General features: G+C 43.1%; 1 protein-coding gene across 1 annotated transcript in view; it reads left to right on the top strand.

Annotated features, from left to right (window-relative positions):
• Positions 1–4,506: 4,506 nt before the first annotated feature.
• The window catches only part of ASIP (agouti signaling protein), a gene marked incomplete at its 3' end in the record, with an annotated part of 99,345 nt that continues 97,819 nt past the window's right edge, over positions 4,507–6,032 (top strand). Inside the window, exons 1-2 of the mRNA XM_079945903.1 lie at positions 4,507–4,565; positions 5,892–5,938. The remainder of the gene's footprint in view (positions 4,566–5,891; positions 5,939–6,032) is intronic.

The following is a 6,032-nucleotide window of genomic DNA, read 5'->3' as shown; positions in this document are numbered from 1 at the left end:
TCACACCTGTAAGGTATTGTACAATGAGACATCTGAGCATCAAGCCAAGAGTCCTTTGATTGATTTTTTTTATAGATGGAGAGAATTTGCTAACATACCACTATTAATCAGGGGTCATATGAGGATCCAAGAATTTCACAAAATCTAGGTTGTTCTGATTTGATTAAGATCACATTCTTTAGTGTGGCCCATAATAAGGCCAGCCCTTCACCACTTCATTTCATCTGTTTCTAGCCTCCCGTCTAGTCATTCCCCATGTACACTATACTCTTGTCACAGGGAACAATTTGGTCTGCTTGCTGTTTTCGAAGCATAAGTACTTTCATGCCTCCGTGCCTTTGCTCATGTTGTTTCCTTGCCTGGAGTACTTTTTTCTTCCTCTCTGCCTGATGAACTCTTTACTTATCTTCAGGCCCAAATAAAATATCATCTGCTCTGTAGTTTCCACTAATATGTTCCCCTTATTGAAGTGCACTGACACTCCTGATAGTCTCTGTCCCATTTTCATGTAGCTGTTTTTACGTGTCTCTTTATCGGTGAACTCAGTGAATGGCTTGAAAGAGCAACTCCTGAGGTTACTTCCTCTCCCCCTCCTCTTCATTCATTCTCCCCATCCTATGACTTCATTCATCTTTGTATTCACAGCTCTTAGCGTAATGCTTGCCACCTAGGAGTAGGAGTACTTAACAAACATTTGTTGCATTTGATGAAAGTTGCAACACATCAGGCAAAATGTGGTTCTTTTATTTTCATTTTCTATTTCCACTTCTCAGGAAATTTTGATTACTGGTCTCAATTTCCTCTCCTGATCATTTCTGTTCTTTCTGACCATATGCATCTCATCCCAGTTTTACCTAGATTTTCTTGGCTAGCTCTCCCAACCCACTCCACTCATTCAGCACATATTTATTGAATACCTGCTGTTCTGCATGCACTATTCTAGGCGTTGAGGATACAGCAGTGAACAAGATAGATGGGATACTTTCATGGAGCTTACATTATGGTTGAATAACTGGACCAAAACAAGTAAACGAACAAAATAATTTCAAATAATGATGAGTTATAGAAAGGAAATAAAGTGATGTGATAGGGAGTGAAGAGACATTAGTCGGGTGAGCCCTCTCTGACAAGGAAACACTGAAATCTGGAGGATACGAAGGAGAAAGCCATATGGAGATCTGCAGAAAAAAATTTCAAGTGGAAAGGTCATCAAGAGCACAGGCCTAGAGACAAGATGAAATGACTGAAAATTATAAAGCATTATATAAATAAACAAAATGATTGCTTCAAGACTTTCATTAGCCTGTCGTATACCGTCATCCCTTTCGCAATAGAGTAGCTTCAATCCCTTCTGAGAAGTGATTGACTTCCCTTAACCTCCACTGTCCCTACCACTCAAATCACAGAATTTTCTTCCAGTGAATCCCATTGAAACTCACCAGAAGTTCATTTGACTGAAGCACCAATCCATGGGATTAGATGCTTTGTGTGGTCCCTTTTAAGGGACTTCCCTCCCCTATCACTTCCAGAAGGACTAGGTGCTGCTCTTCCTTCTCCAGGAATACTCAAATGGAAACCCAGGGGCAGCATTAAGGGGAAAAAGTCAGTTCTTTGGACAGATACACACAAGTGGGAGAGCCTGGAGTCCACTTCTGTGAATCCCAGGAGTGTCTCCTCACCCCTACAGCCATTCTTGTTATCCTTTCTCCACACTGTGTGTTGCCCTCCACTGAGCTGCCATGCCCAGCTGGTGAGGGAGTCCAAAAGAGCTGGCCTCCTCTCTTAGATACCAGAGCAGCTGCTTAAAGAGGCTGGAGGGCTTCCTGTCGCTGGAGACATGAAACACTCTCAGTAAGCCAGGAGCCAGAATCAAAACCACATGGTTTGCTTTGCAGTAAAGATCACAGGGCCTGAAAAACTAGAGGAAGGAGGGCCAGCCAGGAAACAAGTTTTGGGAAGAAGAGGGTTGTGCCTATCCCAATCCTGGCAGCCCTGTACTCACAAGTATGGCCCCCCTACCTAAGGGCCCTCCTGTCCTTGAACTCATAGCCCATTTCCACTCTCTTCAGACCCAGATTGGTAGAATTTCAAACAATAAAGGCCAGAGAATGAGATTATCCACTCCCTGGAACATCCTGGTCCCCTAAAGGCCTCCTGACCAGATGCCCCCCAAACGAAAACTGTCCCAACTTACTCTTATCTCTAATGAACTGACATACCCCACACCTTAAAAATATTAAACTAGCAGCCCTTTATCTAGTTGTTTACTGTGAATCTAACTAGATACAGGTTCTCTAAGATTTTTCTTAGATTTTTAGATTTATCTTAGATTTTTCCAAGGTGCTCCTGAGGTAGATAGAATCCATAAGCATTAAAACGAAATTCATGCTAATGACTCCTTCTAAAAGGATAAACTGCATGGTTCTAATGTGGACGCCTGGATTTGGATCTGCTGTAGGACTTTAAATGCCAGGGCTTCTGTTAGTTCCAGTGCGTTCCTGTTCTTACTGCTACGTGAGTGGGGATTGTTTAAGGACACTAAACAAGTTTTGGGGAGGAGGTGCTGCATGCCTGGAACTGGGATACCTCACAGTGTCTTCTGCTTTGCAGACCAAGGCCAAGGCACCCAAGGAAAAATTGAATCCTAATTCTCACTGTCCACCTGCTGCCTCCCTGCTCCCCAACCCCAGCCCATCACTTCAGTGGCTTCCTGTAAAAGGCAGCATTTGTGGGAAAAGCTCTATGTCCACAAGTCTCCATGTCCATGCAGAAGAGTTTGGGGCAGCTGGCTTTGTTTTAGGGCCCAGGCTGACCCATAAATGGGATGAACATTCCAGGTAACCTTTTACTATAAGAAAGGAATAGAGCCTCAGTGCCTCAGGGTTGAGAGCCTGCTCCATAAACCTCTCCCATAATCTGTTCACCCAGGGCAGATCTGCAGTCTGCTGGGTCGTGGAAGAAAAAGCAAAAGCAAACAATAAAACAAAAACAAATAAACATGAGTTTTCCTAACTTTCTTCTGCAGGTATTTTCTTGGATGGGAAGGGAAATGAAAAATCTCATAGAGAGAATGGTTCTCCTTCTTGGCTACTGTTGAAAGTAAGTGTTTACAAGGTTGCGTGATCAGGGATTTAAGGGTGGGATTTTGTCTTAAGCTTCAAAAAGTTGCAAAGATGATACTGTCCCTGCCTCCCAGACCTCCTGACCTGCTCCACTATATGCTTAAATCAAAACAGGGAGCAATCTCCTGAAGCCCTTTGGCTTCAAAGAGGACCCTCAATTCTAGCCACAAAAGACATAGCCCTCATTCTAGAAGCTCCAACCATGCATTTGCAGGAAATTTAGAAAAGCTGGAGTTCAGCCTTTGCTCCTTTCCTGATGTTATTTCTCATTGCCCCTCAAGGGCTATACACAGAACGCAAGGGACTGGCTATTTGGGTGAATTCAGTGAGGACATTGCCAGTTATAACTCATTCTTATCAGCCACAGAAATAGGATTAAGTATCAGACGCATGTGCCAGAATGTGTTAGGCATTGATAGGTTGATAGGATTGTTTTGAAGCTTTTGACCAAAATTAATTATATTTTAATATGTTCTATATATTTTTGTATAGACCCTATCTTATTTAAGCATCACAATAATGCTAAACTTTGGAAAGGGAAAGTATGACTCTCACTATTATACATACAAACACAAAGAGATTAAATGACTTGCCCAAACTCATCTAGCTTTGTTGTTACTAGAGTCAAGACTAGAACACTGATTGCCTAACTTCCAGTTCAGTGCGTGTTCTGCCATTTCAACTTAAGAACAAATATCCTCCAAAAAGTTGCAGTAAATCAGGGTATTAGCAGTCACTGAAGCCCTTCCCTGGGCTCCCATTATAATTATGGGGTCTTCCTCTTCCAAGGCTGAGTCGTCGTTTGCCAAAATGTGCTCCCCCAGATTCACACACAGCTCACGTGTGTGGAACACCACCAGGCACTTTGCATATCATTATCTCAATTCATTCCCCAGTACCTCCATTGAGGATATTATTTACCCATGGTACTGATAAACCGAAGCTCAGAGAAAGCAGATACATTAGTTTAAAATCCTAGAGCTTGTAAGCGGCAGTCGGAGCTGAAACCAGGTCTTCTGATACTCTGATCCTCTTTCTTGATACCCAAGGAATCCAGAAACATTAGCCATAATAGGAACCAAACATAGATCTCCTCAAGACATGAGTAAGTTTGTGGACTTTACCTGCATGAGGCAGATTCTAGTGCTGGCATATCATGTAATACAGTAGAGAACCTTCAGTTTCTCCAAAAGTGGCAACTATCCTTCCCACTGGGTGTCCACACAGAAACACGGGAGCATGCTTACGTGGCACGTTCTGCCCCGCCTCCCCCTGCCAGGGGTTTGATCACAGCTACAGCATCTTGACAGCATATTTAAACCAACTTGCAGTAACTGGCAACAAAGTATCATTCTCTGACAGGCTGCGGGTCCTTGAGCTTCTGCAGACTTTGGAAGAGGGAATCCTTAGCTGAAACATTCAAGAACCAGGGGTCCCAGAGAGGTATGTAATAAATTCCATTCAGATGTTGGGACTGGTTTTTTCCTCTTTCTTTCTTTCTTTTTTTTTTTCAATCACATTCGAAGAGCGAACAAGTTCTTTTCACCTTATCAAGCAAGGTGAGAACATTGCTTCCTTTATTCTTGAGTGGGTCTGCACCAAAGGATTGAGAGGGCTAACAGCATCTGAGTAATTAAGGGTGACATCTGAGTTATCTGAGAGCACTTTGTACATGTGACAGAATTATCTGAATAGGTAAATGGTGTTGCAAATACTTCAGCAAAATCCAATTACAGGCCTCTGAGTCCATTCTAATTTACGGCTCCCACACTGTTTACCTGCAGTATAGGCAGCGCATCCGTTTTGAAATTCTTCTAAGAAACCATGACTGTGCAAATTGGTCCAAAAAATAGCTGAATGTACACATTGCTCTGTTAGAGACAGAAAGGCAGACGTAGACATAAGTACTAAATTTTATCTCATGGCATCTGAGCAGCCTAGATGGCCTGACAGTTTTGTTGTGCTACAATATATGGGTAACGATTGGGTCATTAGATAGCTCACAAAACTCCCCTCCAGCAGCCCAGGCTCTCCTGGGGTTAACTCTTGCTGTGGGACTGGGATGAGGAAATACAGACCTTCCCAAGCTGCAGCTGCAATTGACACCTCCTTTACCCCACACCTGAGCTCCCGCTCCCTGGAAGAGAAACCTGAGCAAAGATAGCCATGGCAGCAGAGAAGGGCTCTCCTTGGCAATGGCTGCTTCTGACTTCAGAACTGTGGGCACTGAGCTAGAAAGCAGTACAGAGAGAGAGGACCAGGAACTAAATGACACTGGGAAATGGGAAACTCAGAGGAGAAAGGACCTGACTTTCTTCCCCTCGAAGACGGGTGCTTTGCAAGGTTCATCTTTTCATCTGGACTGTTGAGTCTCAAAATTTTTAGTCCTTAGACTATTTGAGCAAAACAAGAGTGTCTCACCTATTTACTAAACAAGCCAGCAAACAAACAAACAAAAAACCACTTTTGAGCTGTTTTTGCTGAATCCCTGTGATTATTTGTAGCTCCCTTTAAACATGTTTGTTTTGATGCTTTTAAGTTTTGATTGAAATCCACAGCGGAAAATATTGTTTCAGAGGGAAAAAAAACAAACCACCCAACATACTTCTGTGCCTTGCATACTGACCCAACCCACAGAACAATTGGAAGAATCTTTGCCAATCCACCAGAGATCCCTGGATTCCACTTGGAGAGCCCATCGATCTAAAAAACGACATCTTGATTTCAGAACCCTTCTTTTGATCTGGAATTATCTATTATTGACCACAGAAAGCTGCTACTGACGATTGCCGGAACAGTATCCTGTAGAGCGCGAGGTGAGCCCAGTGTGGGAAGAAGAAATCTCTTTCTCTTTCTCAGCGGGTGTTTTGGTACAGTGCGATATCTATGCTTAGTATGATATCTGTGAGC

Source organism: Stenella coeruleoalba (genome assembly GCF_951394435.1).
Source record: "Stenella coeruleoalba genome assembly, chromosome: 15".
Classification (NCBI taxonomy): Eukaryota; Metazoa; Chordata; class Mammalia; order Artiodactyla; family Delphinidae; genus Stenella; species Stenella coeruleoalba.
This window is presented reverse-complemented; position numbering and strand designations above follow the sequence as displayed.